This window comes from Sciurus vulgaris (assembly GCF_902686455.1).
Source record: "Sciurus vulgaris genome assembly, contig: HiC_scaffold_138_arrow_ctg1, whole genome shotgun sequence".
Lineage (NCBI taxonomy): Eukaryota > Metazoa > Chordata > Mammalia > Rodentia > Sciuridae > Sciurus > Sciurus vulgaris.
The window spans coordinates 1,718,068-1,737,163 of NW_027632915.1; positions in this window are offsets into that span (position 1 = coordinate 1,718,068).

The window sequence follows — 19,096 nt, forward strand, 5'->3', positions numbered from 1 at the left end:
GAATTTCCTTTGCACAGCCCTTTAGGTTGTGACCAACTTATGTACTTATGCTTGCTTCCACCAACAATCTGTTCAGGTACATTTATTTCTGCATCTTTAAATGAGTCTAGGGTGATTTTTCTCCCAAGTTTTAGGGAGAAACTATGTGAGTCCACTTCCTGGCTTTTTGTGTCAAGGGCTCCCAAAAGAGGAGGAGTAGGCTGGCAGGTGGGTACAGAGGAGGCCAAGGGCTGTGTAGGGGTCATGGTGTCTGTGCTGTGCTCTGGTGATTCCCTGACCTCATGCAGCATCCTGGAAGAGCCAGGAAGGGGACCTCAGAAAATGCATAGATACTGTCTCCTCAAATCCCAAGGCTCCGGACTGACATGCTTGTAATTTTCACCAACTGGGATGGGTCTGTGATGACTTAGAGAAAAGTTTAATAGAAAGCATTTGTCTCTCTGGGGGTCTTGCATTTTTATTATAATGACCTTGTATTCCTTCCTTTCCTTTTCCAGGCACATCATGAACTTCTTGATTGTCACTCAGTTTGAATTCTGCTGTGTCTATTCTGTTTCTAGCTGACGGCTTTATAGAGGTAGAGTTTTGTAAAAAGAAAGAGTATGAGCAGAGATCACTGGAATTTCTGTTTAGGATTGCTTCTATTCTAATTTTGGTCAACAAGAATTGACGTTTAACGCTTTAGTACAGTGCATTTTTTTTATTCTCATCTCAATACTTAGGAAATATGGAAACCCCAAAATGTCTTGCAGATTATTCATAGATAAACCAAAAGTAGCGCAGACAGTTGGGTTTCTAACAATAACCATGAACACCTTCATGGAGAGTTCACCAGTGATAGGTGCCTCTAAGACTTGGTGAAAACAATGAGCCATTAGTTTGGAGCCTCTTCCAGGAGAGTCACCAGCTTTGTGACTGGAGGCCTTTTCCTTTTTCTTACTTCCCCTCTTCTAGGTGACAGAAGTGGCCAACTGGACCAAGAACAATAGCTATAACAATATGATGGTGATTCTGATACCCATGATGGACTCCAGACTCTATCTGTTCAACTTCCTGCCCATCCTGGTGCTGCTGGTCTTCATAGTAAACTCCACATTCTATCGTTCTTCTCCCTGTTGGCCAACATCAGCATGCTGGTCAGCCTGGTCATGATCTACTAGTTCAGTGTTCAGGTGTGAGCCCAGGCCCTCGTCCATCCTCTTAGAGGCGTGAACAACACCAGGAAACAGAATCAAAATCATTGCATAATACTTATATGTGGTATATTTGGAAGTTTTAAACTTCAACAGTGTTGACATTCTGGGCCAGATAAATTTTCATTGTAGGATTTTGCTGTGCTTTGTAGTATATTTAGCTGCACCATGAAAGTGCTTAAAACTTTTAATCCCCCAGCTGTGACAACCAAAAGTATCTCTATGTGCTTCCAAACATCCTTGGGGATAAAATTGCCCACATCAAATCACAGGTTTGGGCTTTTTGCAATTAGTTTGTAAATGCTTATTATACACCATTGGAAAATAGCACAAACATACTAAGACCAAAATAAAAATTCATTTTTCTAATCTCTACTTAGACAAAGTAATTCCTTACCAACCCACTTAGTCATCAAAATTGTAAATTCACACTGTTCATGCCATTTGCTTACTAACGTTTGCAGATCTGGGGGGCAGTTTAAAGACATGGAAACATATTTGGGAAGAAAATCAAGAGTGAAAAACAGCTTTACACATCATGGCACCTTGTGAAAGGTTCAAAAAAAGGAAAAGTGGGTGAATAAAAACAACTTAAGATATGTAAATTTAATTTCCTAGATAACCCACATCTCTTCTTCTTGAATAAAATGTAGACAACATAAACACCTCCTCAGAACCACACCCCACCTGAGTCTACCCTCAGGGATGCCCTCTGTGTGAGTACTCGATCTCATTCCTGTGAATGTGTTTACACACTACGTTAAGTGTGTAGGAAATACATAAGATTTGCTTTGTTTTATATTTGTAAAATAATTTTTCAAAACTTATTGGTATTGTTCATCTAGCTAGTTGTTGTCTCCCTTGACATGCTTTAGAGAGCTCTCCAGGCTGATTCAGCTGCCTCTCCTTCATTCTTTCTCACTGCTGCCTAGTACCACAGAGAACAGATGGGCCACCATTTACTTAATGAGTCCCCCATAGTTGAACCATTGGGTTATTTATATGTTGTAGTCTCAATTCAGTATTAACACAGTGAATATTCACTTTTTGAGGTCATGAGGAATGATTCTGTAACATGTTTATTTAGAGTTGGAATTAATGAGGAACATGGATTATTTTTTCTTGTGGTTCTAGGGATTAAATTCAGGGGTGCCCTATCACTGAGCTATATCCTGAGCACTTCTTATATTTTATTTTGAGACAGGCCCTTGTTACACTGCCCAGGCTGCTCTTGAACTTGCAGTTCTCCTGCCTCATAACCCCAAATTGCTGTGATTACAGATGACATTGCACAAGAAACTTTCATTATTGAGTTTTTATATTGCCAAGCTGCTTCTTCCCAACATTGCTGAGTGATTTCTTGTGGACTCCCTCCATACTTCCGTGGCATACGAGCATTGCCTCATTTCCACACAGTGATTTACCTTCTGATATGCTTCCTAGGATAACAGTTGGCCCTGAAATGCAGTACTTGATGACATGATGGATTTAGTTTAACTTTGTGATCAGTGAGCATGTACTTATTGTTTCTTATTGCACATAAATCATGTGGCAGATATTGATTCCTCTGCAGAAATATTTTTCTTGAAATCACAAAGAGCACTCATCCTATTATTTTTATTTTGAGTGTGTGGTTGGCCATTTCCACAGTCAAACAAAGGTACATAATTTTACGTAGTAATAACTTCACATGGTAATTTTGTCTCTCAAGTGTGTACACAGGAGATTCCCATGAACACCAAAAGGTGAGTGAGGTCACCTCCTGTACATATGCATGTACATCACATTGAAATTGAAACCACTGCAGGGAGTCACACATGGTGGTTTACATGAACAGAGGGCCAGATGAGATTTCGGATCCCTGTAACATTTCTATTCCTGCTGAGTGCTGTGTCCACACTGAGCAATGTGTACAATATAGTCTGAACTTTGAGCCCTGACAAGTTCCTGAGAACTGTTCTGTGTCTGGGTTTCTTCATGTTTCCCTCATTTGTGGAAACTGCTCTCATCTCCATTAAAAGGGAAAGCAATAATAGAAAATTCATCACATCATTTGTTTCCCCACCTGCCTTCAGAAGAAGTCTAAGGAAAGAAATGCCATTTTTTTTTTTAAGAAAAAGAAATCTGGATCAATGCTATGCCTAGGACAGACACATAGTTCCTTCATGTGGGTGATCTGGATCCAAAGCCACATAGACTACACCTGGATCATCTGAACCTTCTCTTGATTCTCAGACAACCTGGCTCTCAGTAAGATTTCAGGAACTTAAGAGAAACACACACCTTTAATCTTCTCTAACATCTTTAGTTATTTCTCTTCATCTTTTTCTCCCCTTAATTTCCTCTTCTCTGCCCCTAACTGGAAATGAACACATCTCCCTTTCAGGAAGGCAGTTCCTGGTCATCTTAGGCCCAGAGGGCATGATAACACTTACCCCTCAACTTCTTAGCAGGCCGAAGGATGAGTATGCTTTCAGATATTTTTGCCTTCTCTTCATGGTGCAATTCTTTGGAGGATTACTCAGATCATGTAACCTTCTCTCTGAAGCTCAATTCCCAAAGATTCCGTAGATGAGTGCTAGGAATTAAGTCTTTACATTCAAACACAACAGTAAAATGAAAAGTAGCTGTCTGTTCACCAGGGTAGCATTGCAGGGCTCAGGACAGCATCAGGGCTGCTATGAGACCAGCAATCACCAAGGCCTCAGCAGTGCATGATGACCTATTGATGACATCAGCACAGTCCAGGCAGTGTTCAGAGTACTTCAGGTTTGCTAAAACCCATCACCTAAGGTGGTAACTTTTATACAGTGGAAATTCTGTCATGAACTTGAGATTTCATATATTGCACTTGACATCAAAATTAGAGAGATGATATGGATTATGCAAAGGAAATTCTTCTGTGTGTCTAGGGACACTGCATTCCTCAGTCTCATCATTGGTGAGAATATGGCAGTACCAGAGAGGGTCAGACTCAGAACCATGCTTATCTCATAGAAAAAGTAAGTCTTTAGTCCATTAGTACTTTTACATTATGTAAACAAGAATATCTTCTTTCAAAAGATTTTCAACATAGTTCTTGAAACTAATGCCAAGGCAATTAGTTAAAAGGACAAATTAAAGGGATACTAATAAGAGAAACATAGGTCAATGTATCTCTACTTGTCAATGACATCACTCTATATTTAGAATACTCAAAAAGCTTCACCAGAAAACTTTTAGAACTCATAAAGAAATTCAGTAATGTAGTGGTTATAAAATTAAAACCTATAAACCAATTTTGTTCCTATGCACCAATGCGAATTTTCTCATCTGAAAGAGAAACCAGGGAGACTATCCCATTCCCAATAGTCTCAAAAAATATTTCAGAATCAATCTAACAAAGAGGTAGAAGGCCTGTATGACAAAAACTATGGAACTGTTTGAAAAAAATTGAAGCAGGCCTTAGAAGATAGAAAGATCTTCCACATACTTGGCTAGACAGAATTAATATTGTCAAAATGGCCATACTACCAAAAAAGTTGTGCAGATTTAATGCAATTCCTATTAAATTCCAGTGATGTTATTCATAGAAATAGAAAAAGCAGTCATGAAATTCATTGGAAAAATAAGAGCCCCAGAATTGCCAAAGCAATCCTTAGCAAAAAGTGATAATACTAGATATTAAATTATACACAGAGATATAGAAACAAAAACAGCATTGTACTGACCACAATACAGATATGGAGACCAATGATACAGAATCCAAGACACAGAGACAAACTCACATTAATCCAGTTATCTCATACAAGAAAAGGGTACCATATATGTATATTGGAGGAAAGATGGCCTCTTCAAATAATGGTGCTGGGAAAATTGGAAATACACATGTAGCAAAATGAAATTGAACTCCTATCTCTCACCCTGCACAAAACTCAAAGTGAGTCAAGGATGTGGGCATTAGAACAGAGAGCTTATGACTACTAGAAGAAAATGTAGGACTATCTTTTCATCTTTTCCAGCTTTGGAAAGAAAAAGAATTAATAAATGGAATCACCCTAAAAATCTTCACAGCAAAGGAGACAATCAGGAATGTGAAGAGAAAACCCACAGAAAGGGAGAATATCTTTGCCAACTGCACCTCAGATAGAGCTTTAATCTCAAGGATAAATAATGAACTCAAAAAATTTTACAACAATAAATCAAATAACCCATACAGTAAATGGGCAATATAATTGATCATATTTATCAAGAAGAAGATATGCAAATGGTCAAAAAATATAAGAAAAATTGTTCAACTTCTCTAGAAATTAAAGAAATACAAATTAAAACTATACTGAGAATCCATCAAACTGCTTCACAGCAAACTTGGAATGGAATCACATTTTAACCCACCTAACTGACACCTTGGTCTATACACAAAGGACTTAAAATCAGAATACCACAGGGATACAGCCACATCAATATTTATAGCAGTTCAATTCACAAGAGTCAAACTATGGAATCAACCTAAGTACCCTTCAACAGATGAATGGATAAAGAAAATGTGGCATATACACACAATGGAATATTTCTCAGCCATCAAAATTAAATCATGGCATTTACTGGTAAATGGATGGAGTTGGAGAATATAATGCTAATCAAAATAAGCCAACCCCCCCCAAAAAAAGGTTGAATGTTTTCACTGATATGGATGCTAATTCACAATGGTAGGGGAAGAGGAGGGAGCTAGGGAAAAATGGAGATACTTTACATGAGGCAGAGGGGAAGGGAAGAGAGGGAGGGGTATGGGAGTTGGAAGAATAGTAAAATGAATTGGACATTATTATTCTATGTACATATATAATTACATGAGCAGTTTGATTCTATAGCCTGTACAAGCAGAAGAATAAGAAGTTATACTCCATTTATGTATGATGTGTGAAAATGCATTCTCTTCTCATGTATAACTAATTAGAACAAAAAAGTAATTTTTTTTAAAATGTCATATGGAAGAAATGGTTCATGACACATTTTCATGGGGTTAAATGTTCTCTACAATATACATTTAAATGTCACAGAGCAAATATTTAATGATTAGGAAGTTTTCAGAGCCATCATATGTATGAGAGTTTGCCCTCTTTTTCTGACAAGCCTGTATTTAGGAACTGAGCCCAATGAAGAGTTTAAAATTCACATTGCATATACTGCCAGGGTAGGATCCTTGGAGGAAATTTGTGAATTGTCCAATTTGGATCTCAGACATAAGATGACAGATTTCTTATGCAGATGGTTTTTTCTTTATTATCCTGACAATAATTTTTAATACATACTGTTTCTTTATCTGCAAAATTCCATCTTTCCTCCTGTTAAATAGTTAACTCAGTATCCACTAGAGCTATTTTAATATTATATACTCATTCAAATTCCACAAAAATTATCGTTAATGCATATTTCATTTTGGTTAAGTGGCTTAACAGTTTTTAAATTAATGTATAAAACAGCAGAACATTTTGGCCTTTAGAGATAGGCTTTATAACTGAATGTGAATGTGTGATACAGTCAGAATATGGGTATATGTATGTGTGATGTATGCCGCGTGTGCATGTGTGTGTGTGTGAATGTGTAAGAGAGATCAGTAGGGGCTACTCACATGAACATTCCAGGATGCCACCCAACTACATTTCTACATAACATAAAGAGTACAAGTGAGATAAATTCTTTACTTCTTCTGTGAGACAAGCATGGTTCTGAGCCAGATCCTCTCTGATACAGCCATACACTCACCATGTCTCTGCAGGTGCATCATGTGGTATCCCTAGACACATAGAAAAATTTTCTTTGTAGAATCCATATTGTCTCTCCAATCTTGTTATCAAGTGCAATGTTGGAAAATTCAATAATGATAGAATGTCCACTATATAAATGACATCTTCTTAGGTGATGGGCTTTAGCTATTTTACAGTTCTCTGAATACTGGCTGGGTCCCTGTGATGTCATCAATAGGTCATAATACACTGCTGAGGCCTCGGCGACTGCTGCTCTCATAACAACCTTGATGCTGTACTGAGCACTGCTCAAGATAGTGTTTGGAAAACAGTCTCTTTGTTTGTTGTTTTTGAAGGTATAAGTTTCATTCTCAGTCATCATCAGTGAAATATTCAAGATGTGAACTTCAAGAGAAAGTTACCTGTCCTGAGTAATCCTCCAAAGAGTTGTATCTTGAAGGGAAGGAAGAGGAGAAAAACCTAGAAAACACCTTCATCACCCAGCTATTACAGAAATCAAGAGGTATGTTTAGAATAGTCTCTGGGTATAAAGTAGCCTGGAACTGACTTCTAAAAAGAGAAGAGAGCTTTTTTTTTTATTTTTTATTTCTACAGACTTCATTTTGATTCATTGTACACAAATGGAGTATAACTTTTCATTTTTATGGGTGTATACAGTGCAGATTCACACCATTCGTGTAATCATACATGTACATAGGGTAATGATGTCTGTCTCAGTCCACTGTCCATCCGTCCCCACCCCCTCCTGCCCCATTTCCCTCTACACGATCCAAAGTTCCTCACTTCTTCTCTAATGCCCCCGCCACCCCTCCCCTTATGTATCATTATCCACTTATCAGAGAAAATATTCAGCCTTCAGTTTCTTGGGACTGGCATTTTTCACTTAGCCTGATATTCTCTAGTTCCATCAATTTACCTGCAAATGCCATAATTTTATTCTTCTTTATGGCTGAGTAATATTTCATTGTTTGCATACACCACAGTTTCTTTATCCATTCATCTATTGAAGGGCATCTAGGTTCGTTCCACAATCCAGTTATTGTGAATTGAGCAACTATAAAACATTGATGTGGCTACATTACTGTAAACATTCATGTGGCTGTGTTACTGACATATGCTGATTTTAAGTCCTTTGAGTATAAACCAAGGAGTGGGATAACAGGCTGAAAAGGTGGTTCCATTCCAAGTTTTATGAGAAATCTCCATACTGCTTTCCAGAGTGGCTGCACCAATTTGCAACTTCACCAACAATGTATGAGTGTGTTTTTTCCCCATATCTACACCAACCCTTCTTGCTTGTGTTCTTGATAATAGCCATTCTAATTGGAGTGAGATGAAATCTCAGGGTGGTTTTTATTTGCGTTTCTCTAATTACTACAGGAGAAGACAGCATTTCTAATTTGTGATGGGTGGTGTGGGGGGTGGTGTGAGGAGAGAGGGAGAAAGTGCAAGTGTATGAAAAAGGTATAAAGGGATGTTTGTATAGTTCCTGAAGTTTTTCTGAGGACCCAGGTTGTCTGAGAGTGAAGAGATGATTCAGATGACCCAGGTCTTGTCTCTATGGTTTTGGCCCAGATCACCTACACCAAGGCAGTGACTGACTGGCAGAGACATAATGGTTGATGTAGGAAAACTTTCACTGGCCTCTTCCTTAAGAAATTGAGTAAATAAATGATGCTATGAATCTATTATAATACTTTTTCCTGCTAATGAAGCTGAAAGTGTTTGTCATAGAAATTAAGGAAACATTGAGGAACCCTTAAATTCTTATAAACTGATTTTACAGAGATGAAGATAGTTATATAGAATGTATATGCTTAGGAATGGAAAGTAATTGTTCTGCTTCAGACTATGAAGATACAAATGTGGGGCTCATGTGTGACACAGAAAAATAAAAGAACATATGTACCCACAAAAACAAAGCAAAAAACTAACCATGATGGCTAAGTTGAGATTAATTTTGGCTCTTTATGGGAAGAGAAGTGTTATCACCATGGAGATTAAGTTTAAAGAAATTGCTCAAAATCACCAGTGCTTGATGGTTGTTGTGGGACAGTGTGAGGTCACCCCTAAAAATTCAAATTATTGCTCATGTTTCTGAGAATATGTTTGGGTCTTGTGTGTTCTGAATGTTACGTTACAGAAACCTGGAGAGTGAATTTGTCCTCATTCACCTTCAGTAAAATCAACATGTATTCAAGATGTTATTAAGTTAGACATACCAAGCCCATAACCTAGACATATCCACTTGCATACACACACACACACACATACACACACATATGTACTACATTCTATTGCTTTCCAGAATGCTTGCACCAATCTGCAGCCCCACTGTATGATGTATGAGTGCACCTTTCCCCCACATCTTCATCTACATTTATTGTTAATTGAATTCTTCCTAATTGCCTTTCTGTCTGGAGTGAGATAAAATCTCAAGATAGTTTTAATTCACATTTCTCTAATTGCTAGAGATGTTTAACATTTTATCATATATTTGTTGACCATGTTTGTTTCTCCTTTTGAGAAGTGTCTGTTTAGTTAATTTCTATGGTGACTCTATTCACTCAACATTACATGTGAAAAATTCATCTGTGCTGCATGTGACTCATTTGTTCATCTTCATTACTTTGTGTAATATATGAATAAAAACATTCCTCACCAAATACACAACCTGTTTTCAAAGCTCGTGTTTTTTCCTTAAATACATTGATTTTCACATCTTCATATTCTTTAATTTTTTTTCCTTAGATTTCACAAATACACTAATTGCTCTGGTCTCAGATAATATTTCATTAATTATATTTAACAGATGAAACCCATGAAAAAGACACACACTCTGGCTCAAACACACCAACTGCGCACACACAGAAACAATCAAGTCATTCATTACAGGACAAGAAATCAATGCACATAGATAAGTGTGAAACTAACAAACACAAACTATGTTCATTCTCACCCAAACTGTACTATCACATTCCCATTTATGAACACCTAGTTCACCATACATTAAACCAGGATTCAATCTTAGTCAGCATGCTATGAACGTACTCACAGCAAGCTCACTCACCACATACCACTTGTCTGCAGTGTTTGTGTAACATGCATGCAGAAACACTCAGGAGAGATCTTGATAATCTTGGACAGTTAAATACTGTCTGGGGGGATTGGTTAGCATTGTACACAGAGACAGTGACAAAAAATCATAAATAATTAAAGTCTTCAAAAACAAGATTTTAACAAATGTTTGATTTGAGGCTGTGAATACGTAGGATGTGGTATGGAGAGAATGGAAGTGTGGAAATGCAGGGGAAGGTGAGCCATTCCCAAGATGCTCACCAAGGCTTTTGAGTATGAGGAGCGTTGAGGGCAGGGGCCAGATGTAAGCAGAGAGTATTGAAACATACCATTTCCCTGGGGGAGTCAGAGGAAGGTATACAAAACGAAGTAAATATCTTTGTATGTGGGGGTTTGGGAGAAGTAGGATGGGGAGATGAATGCTAGGAGGTGAGCAGCTGTTGTAGCAGCCAGTTCTTGTCCCTAATGGTGCTCTAGAGTTTTCTTAGGTATTTTGGTTCTTCTAGCTATGCAACTGAGCCCAGGAAACCAAGAACTGGAGTGTGTGAGACTTTGGGAACTATGTCAGTAGAAATTTTAAAGAAAATTTTCATAAAATAATGATGTTAACAGTTTTACTAATTCATGAACTCTGACACCTTCAGCAATAAAGCTTTAATGGATGGCATGAGTCCAATCCGAAGGAAGGAGGTCTAATGCAAACACCAACATGTGATGAGGATATAGGGCTCATAGATTTGCAGTTTGGCACAAAATGCAAATTGCTGCCTATAATGTCATGGACCATATCTATTCTTAGAACTCACACATGGTATTCAGAAGAGTTCAGAGATCAAAGATGCTCTGTCTTTCATTTTGAATTTAAGAAAGTTTGTGAATTCAAAGATATGTCTCTTCCCATTGGAAATATACCTGCACAGAAATCATAAATACTAGATTTTTATGATATCGCTTAAATCTTGGATGCAGTAGTATTGATTTAAAAAGAAAGTGTGCAAGAAAATAACATGCAGAAGATGCTCTTAAGTTGGGTATCTTCCAAGACAGGCTCTGAATATAATGAGTAGAAATGATTGAGTGGTCTGAGAAAGATGTCACAGCTGAGCACTATGTACTGTCATTACACAGAAGATGCACACACTCATGAAGATACACACACAGACACAAACAGAGACACACAGAAATTCACACTCATCATGATTCCCTTTAAACAGCACCAGGAATATTCACAAGATGTGTGCCAGAAAGTACATACAACTCCACAAGACGTACAACAACCTCACATTCCACACATTTATGCCAGGTGCACATCTCAGATGAGATATGCCACAGGACAATTCTCATACACCACAGATACATGTGCCCACACTCCACATGGTCCCACACAGGCACATTCTCAGAGTCATCCAGTCTCCTAACATTTGAATATTTTTTCCTAGAAACCAATAAATTATATTGAAGTGTTCTATGACCTGGTCCCTCTAAAGTGTCTCTAGTACAGAATTTGGTAGAACCAGAGCTTTTTTCCCCTTTCCTCATGTCCAATTTTCAGGAATCTTGGCCAATAAGCCCTTTCCATCCTCAGGTCAAATGAAAAAAGAAAGAGTTCAGAATGTTTACCAGATGCATGTCCAAGTGAAGAGGAGGTGTCTCTCCTATGAGAGACAGAAGGAAAGAAGTCCTCCAAAAGGAATCAATAATTCAAACCATTGCTTTTCCTGAAAGGTGATCCTGTCCCATGTGTCCACAAATATACACTAATGGACGGTGAGGTCAGCTTGGACAGTGTAGCACAAGAAGGAAGGAAGGGTGTCCACAGACCTGCAGAGCTGCCTCCTCCTCTGGAGGAGAGTTCTAGGGCCAGATCCCCTGAGTGGCTGGCTGGTGGGTCTGCAGAGTGTTCACAGGTGTATGGGCTGCAGTTGGGTCTTCCCCAGCTTGGAGATTCCTCGGGACTATGTGCAGCATGGGGTCAGCAAGGGATTTACCTGCCATACTTTCCATCTCACCTTTGCCAGAATGAGGAGACAAAGGAAGATGAAAGAGAAGAAGGAGAGGAGGAAGTAGAAGAAAAGGAGCCAATAAGTTAAAACAGCTGGAGGTGAAAAGAGACTTGTGGAGAAGTGACCAGTACAGCTAGAGAGGCCTCAGTCCTACGGGAAACATTCTTCTCATGCCTCGAGCTATGAACAGGAGAATAGAAGATTGATGACAATTTGTCAGGAGTTAGGGAAGAGAGTGCTAATGACAGAGTATTTAGAGCGATATTGTACTTTGGCTTCTTACTCCTCAAGTCTCCATATGTCATCTGCTGGGGGGTTGAACACCTGACCCTTCATGTCATCCCCCAGGCCCGATTGCCTTCACTTCCTTCATTCTATTTAATTGTGTGCACTTCCAAGGATAATTTTAAATTTTTGTTTGCTACCTCACTGTCTCCAGAGAAACAAAACAATAACATGATAATTTAAAGTGTGAGACAGCCAGAAGACATTGGCCCCCAGAGAAGGAATGGAAAGCCCGCAGTTAAGCCTGGTGGTCTCCTGCTGTTCACTGCTTGTGGTGCGATTCTGTGGGAGGATGGACAGCTGCCTCTGTCTCCCAGGAACTGTGTGGCTGCCCTTGACCAGAGGTGGGTGCCATAAGTCAAGGTTGGCATCTGGGAGGTTTCTGGCTGAGTGTGGAGTGGACCCCACAGCCATGGGAGCCCCATGGAGCCCTCGGCCCCTTGGAGAGCATTGACGGTGGAGTCATGCTCCATGTCCCACAATTTGGTCTCCTCACCATTTTCCTTGGAGAGACATGGGCACTGCTGCAGAGAAGGGTGTAGGACTGTTGATACATATTGAAGGAGCAGTTTAACTCTGAGCAAAATCACCAGGACTCTCCTCATGTGGTGGGCTCTGGTTTTATATGCACTGTTCTTTCTCAACTGGGCTAATGGCTACTAGAGAGTGACTTCACTAACCATTCTTCCTGGTCACCAGCACCCTTCAGGGCCAAGGCACAGGTCCTGCTCTTGGTAGGAGTCCGTGGCTGCTATGGCCATGGCCTGCCAACTCTGTGTGCTTGCAGAAGTGCCTGCAAGCCTGAGAGTTCATGGGGGTGCTCTGTTTCTCCTCCCTGGCACGCTCTGGGCAGTTCTCACCCTGAGGTCTGGCCACCTTCCCAGCTTCTTGGTGGTCTGTGGCTCAGAATGTGGGGCTCTGTCAGGAAGTGGTTCCTGCCACTCAGAAGAGAGCAATGGGCTGCTGGTCATCTGGTGCAGGGGGGCATATGGGGGGCCCAGGGAAGGCACAGGGAAGGCCTCCTGGTGAGTGAGCAAGGGGATGGTTGAAATGAGGAGGGAGGCAGACCCTGGCCCTCTCCACCCACCACACCCAGCTGCCCCCTGCCTCAGGTCCATGGTTGTGGCCAAGCTCAGGATTTGTGACTAGCTGGTGGTTCATGGGCTGCATCCCTAACACATTGGGTGGTACCACCTGCCATTTCTTCAGAGCACCTTCCAGCCCACAATAGCTGAGGCTGCAGTGCCCCCTCTGTGTTCCACCTGTAAGTAGGCTCCATTGTGGTTTCTGCTGAACAGGGTGGAAGCCCCTCTGAGAAACACAGAGTTCAGTGAGTGAGCGGGAGCCTGTGTTTCAGGATGGCTGAGGAGGTGACGCTAGTCAGGCTGGCCTTTGCTTGTTGGCATCTAAGTGGAGTGTGGGCTTCCCACAGCTTGGCCTCAGGAAGTAACTGTCCCAGGTGGCTACTGAGCATGTGATCTATCCAGGGATGTCACCTGAAGGAAGGCTCTTTCTTCAGGATGTGGCCCAGAGACACCACATTCTTGGTCATTAGATGTGATAGCTCCAATCTAAGCCAGTTTCTGCAAATACAAATCCAGTGAAAGAGTTAGTCTATTTATGTAAATGATCACCAATGGGAGGGCCCAAATGATTTTTAGAAGTATATTTTATAAAATTAAAGAGTAGATTTAAAAATATTTACCTATTTTTGTCAAAATTGGATCTTGCTTTGGTTCAAAGCTTCATTTTTGTAGAAAGTTCCTCTGGCGAGGATGTATGGACAGAAGGTACACAGCAGAATGTGGGTGTACACAGCAGAATGTGGGTGCAAAGCTGGGAGGGCCCCAGGCATCTGCCAGCACCTGGGCAATCACACCAGGTGGGACTGGGAGGTGGGACACTGTCTTAGCTTCTGTGGGTGCCCTGTAGTGGACAGTCCATCTACTGGTAGCCAGTGAGGAGCAACCTGACAGGTGCTAGAGGACACAGGCAGATCCCAATCACTGTGCCTTTGCTGCCGTGGGCCCACGTGGTTGTAGGCCACACATACAGGAGCAGTGGTTGCCTTCTAGGACACGGTTACTGCTTCAAGTTGCCACCTGTAATGATCACTTGTATTCCACAGTCACGGTTACTCATCTTGGCCACAGACAAAGGAAGAACCAAGATTTTCAAATCTTAGGAATTCTATCTAAAAAAGTGCTTCAGTTCACATCAAGAAGTGGTTGACAGAAAATCGTAGGGAAACAGCACAAAGAAAACACCTTAGGCTTCCTGTTTTCTCGTGTTCTTCAGTGAAGTACCCATGAGCACTTTACAGGGAAGGAGGAGATGGAGTGGGGTGTGCATGTGCACACTCGGGGAGAAAAGAGGCTGAGAGGCGAGGAGACTGGCTTGACACTGGCAGAGATTGCCACAGCTTGCCACATCAGACATGCTCAGTGAGATGGGGAGGAGCTCTACCTTTGGGGGTGGAGGGCGAGTCTGTCAAGCCAGCTGGCAGTGGACAATGAACAGGAGAAAACCCATCTTGACCACGTGTATGTGCGTGTGTGTCCCTCACAGTCCTGGAAGAAGGGCCACAGGGCTGAGGTATTTGCTAACCCCTAGTCACTGAAAGGAAGGGTGTGTGGCTGCTGGGGGTGAAACGGAGCACAGTTGGTCTGTTCTGCAAGTCATGTCCCTTGGTTGACAAGAGCTGTCAGAAGGACAGGCAGCTGTCTGAGACAGCCAGGACATGGCTCCTGACCTGGAAACCCATCTTCTCATGGTGATTCCCAGGTCAGGAGCTCATGGGTGAGATCCTTTTTGGAGGCTCTGTCCTTGGGCAGATAAGGAGCTTCAGGGAAGACAGGGTGAGAGAGAGAGGCAGGTGGCCAGGAGGAGGCCAGGGAGACCTGGGCCCCAAGCTGCAAGTGCGACTCTCTGGGCACCTCCATTCAAGGCAAGCAGGCTGCCTACTGCCGTGCTCTGGGGCAGCGTGTCTGAGTCCCAGCTTCCTGGTTGCAGTTTGGTCCAGGTCCCTGGGTGCCTTGCCCCTCCTCGGGCCTCACACTGGGGAGGTGGGTGTGTGCTGGCCAAGCAGGCCTTGTTCCTTAGCCTGCCGAGGATGCCATTTGAGTCATACACCTTGTGTAGGTGGAGAGGGGGCTCCTTATTTAGCCTTGCCCTGAATCCAGCCTCACACCTGTGAGAAGGCAGCAGGCTGCATCCTGACGGGGCCTAGGCCATCAGAATGGTGTGCTGTTCAGTTTCTCCTTGAAGATTCTGCTAGAGACAATGGCAGTTTCTGGAGACTGACCCACTGATCAGGAATGTGTGCAGCGTTGCTGCCTAGTGACAGGAAGCAGGAACATCACCGCCTGGTGCCCATGGTGGCCTGGTGGTCCTCCATGGCCAGTATTTGCCTCCCCAGCTGAGCTAAAGGGCCAGGTCCATGCCACATGAACCTCACGTCCTCCACACAGCAGAAGCAAAGCCTCAGAACAGGTAGCTGCTGCCCTGCTGAGAACATGTGCTCACGAGGTTAGAAGGTGCGTCTCTAAGATCCTTCCTGCTTGCCCTCTTAGGAGTATGCACACACTACTTTGAGTTCACACAGGTCACATGGAGTCCATCTGAAGATGAACAGAGCTGGACTCCTGGAGTGACCACTGAGGAGTCACTGCCCAGCCCTACTGCAAGTACATCTCAGGGTCTTGCAGGCTGGGGCTTGGGGAGCAGGGTACTCTGCCACCCTCACGCTTGTTGCCAGGACCACAATCTGGACCTTGATTGATGACCTGGAGGGGACGGAGGAAGCACAGGGTAAGAAGTTTGCTGTTGTCATTTGGCAGATGCGGTGGCCTCAGCAGGAAAGCTGGGGGAGGTACAATGTCAGAAAGTCCTGTGACCTTGCCTCCGCTCCAATGTGGGTTATTTGAAGGATTTCCACCCTGGGGCCACAGGAGTGTCCTGTGCAGTGAGGCAGGGGTACCCCGTGGGACCCCTAAGGGTTCGGGGCACAGTTTGGTGGGACTGAGGGTGGACATGCTCCTTGCCCCGCCCCTGGCCCTGCAGATCTTGCTGGTAGCAGAGGACAAGTGGCCGGAAGAGTCCCAGCCTGGTGCTCAGTTCTGGAGATGCTTGCACAGCAGGGTGAACATGGGAGCAGGCCTAGCTGCACGAGGGCCTGTTCTGATGGCAGGCCCCACATGTGTGTGTGGAACCACAGTTTCATTATGCCCGTCAGTGAAGGGGAGGCCTGCTGGCCTGGATGTCACAGCTGTTCTGATGCTGGGGCAGTTCCCCTCCCTGCTGCTTCTTGCCTCTGCCCTGGGCTCCCTGGCCTCCCAAAGCCCATGGCCCGGAGTGTGTGTGGACGCAGGAGGGGGCCTTTGAGGGGTAATGTGCTCACCCTGGCTCTCATCTGAGGAGGCGTCCTCCAGCTCGATCCTTGAGAGTTCTGTCTTCTCTAAAGAGCACAGATCCTGGGATCTAGAATGATCTAATTTAAAACATTCCAGTGGAGCCTGTCTGCACATCTACCTGTTGAGTCAAACTCCTGAGGTGTGAGGTATCAGCACAACCTCACTCCATAAAAGGCTCATCAGCTGTGGAGAACAAAACAATGGCCGATCCGATGGTCTTGCCTGAGCAGCATGAGTAGCACCATTAGGGCTCTGTTGTCCCCTGGAGCAGCTGGGGCCAGTGTACAAATGGATCCTCAGAATCCCATGCCAGCCTCAGAGCTCTGAAGCAGGCAAGGCCACCCAAGCCCCACCCAGGCTCTGACGGGCCATCTATTTACTCTTGATAATTTTTGAGAGTTCAGGATAAAATGATTACAGTTCAGCTTTGGCCTTTATTATGTGTGCACACTGAGCCAATGAGCATTCTTCTTCTTTTCTTCCCAGTGTACCAGCAGAAGTGACAGGCTCAGACTTTGGTCATCCAGCTAAACAGGGGTTGATGCAGTGGGGTGAGCCCTGCACTTGGGCGTGGTGGATGAGTGGGATGGAGATGTGCAGACCGGGGGTCCGCCCTCCTAGGGAAAGGCTCCATGGACAAGCTTGTCATGGGGTCTCTTCCTAGTCTGCACCATTTATGCCCCTGCCCTCTTTGTGTGTCCTGTGGAGGGTCTACACCTCATGGCAACACTCCAGATTTCTGGACTACTCCCCCAAAACCCATCTGATTATCCCTGAGTTTCTTCCTGTTTCTATTCTGCAATCAGAAAATTTCACCCCACACATTTCTTTATTCATTTTCTGGCTTGAAGTACACTTTAATTATTTATAAAGGTAAATTTGTTTACTTATATGCTTATCATAGACTCCTTTGAAATTGTAAATTATCCTGTAAAATTGTCTAGGGACAGGGCAAGGACGGTGGCTTGCTCACCTCATTTCTAAGGACACAGGTGGACTCCTGGGAAATGGATGCCTCCTGTTTGAGGGTGAGCTGAGCCTAAGTCTCTCTTCCAACTTGACATGAGCCACTGACCTCTAGGAAGTATCTGTGCTACATGCCACACTTAGCAAACCTGTTCTATTGTGTCATGCCTGAGAGAAGAGGAATCACCAACATTGTAGGAGCTAGGGATCTTCTTTTTTGCCTCCCAGTCTGTAACTTATTGCTGCTTAACACTTCATAAAGACTGGGATGTCACTCAGTGGTACAGTGCCTGCCTTGTGTGTGTGTGCCCCAGGCCCTATATGCACCCTTACCCAGCAAGCAAACAAAACTTTTGTAGAGACCTTACCAGTAAAATCATCATGGAAGATTAGATTTCATATACTATCTTTTCAGTGGGAAGAAACTTGGAAATCTTTCCAAGCAGCCTCACCGTTGTCCGAAGTGTTACCCCGTCTGTCTCTGGGGAAGGTTTTAGCTGCAGGTGGCTGACAGCATGTTCAAACCACTCTGTCAATATGGAAAACTGGTTTTAATTACTCTTAGGAAACTGAAATCACATTTTAAGGTGCAGAATTACTACATGTGCTAAACCCGAGAACTGTTCTTCCCCAAAATCTGGCCTCTCACCTCAGCCCATCCCCAGAGCCACACAGCCTGGCACCCCCCTTGAGCGCCTCTGAAGATCTTGATGAAGATGTGGTGCAGATGCAGGTGCACCAGTGGACACAGGCACATGGGTGCACACAGGTGTATTCATGCTTTTTCTTCTCCACACAAGTCACACCGTGGAGTGGACCAGCTCAGGCTGGACCAGAGGTGGTCAGGGCCAGCACTGCGACTCTCCTGAAGCCCATCCTTCCCTGCTCCAGCATTCACTGTGCTCTAAAGGCATCTTGCCTCCTTCCAGGTGGCCGTATGTGGGGTGAACATGTGTTGGCCCTAGGGACCTACATTCAGGGGGAGAGGACAGTAATGAGGGGGGAACCAGAGCCAATCTGTTACCAGCCAGAGAAGCCAGGCAAGCCCAGCCTGGTGAGAAGAGGGAGGCCAGAAGTTTGTCAGGGAAGGGTGGGAGCATGGCTGGGTGGGGTGGGCAGCACATTCTATGCAAGGAAAAAGCCACAGTCAGGCCTCAGGTGGGCAGTGCAGACTGGAGGGTCTGGATGTGGGCTGCAACCCTCGGCAGGTGGTGTGTGTGTGTGTACTGGCATGTGAGGTGACTCTGTGTGGGGCTGCTGTGTACCTGATGAGTCGGGGGTAGGACCTTGGGGACAGGAATGAGCACAGGGAGCCAGCAGGAGGCCATGGTGGTCTGGTGGTCCTGGCCACCTGGACAGGATGGGGGCGGGTGGACAGAAGAGGGGTTTAGAGAGGTTGGCTTGTGGGAGGG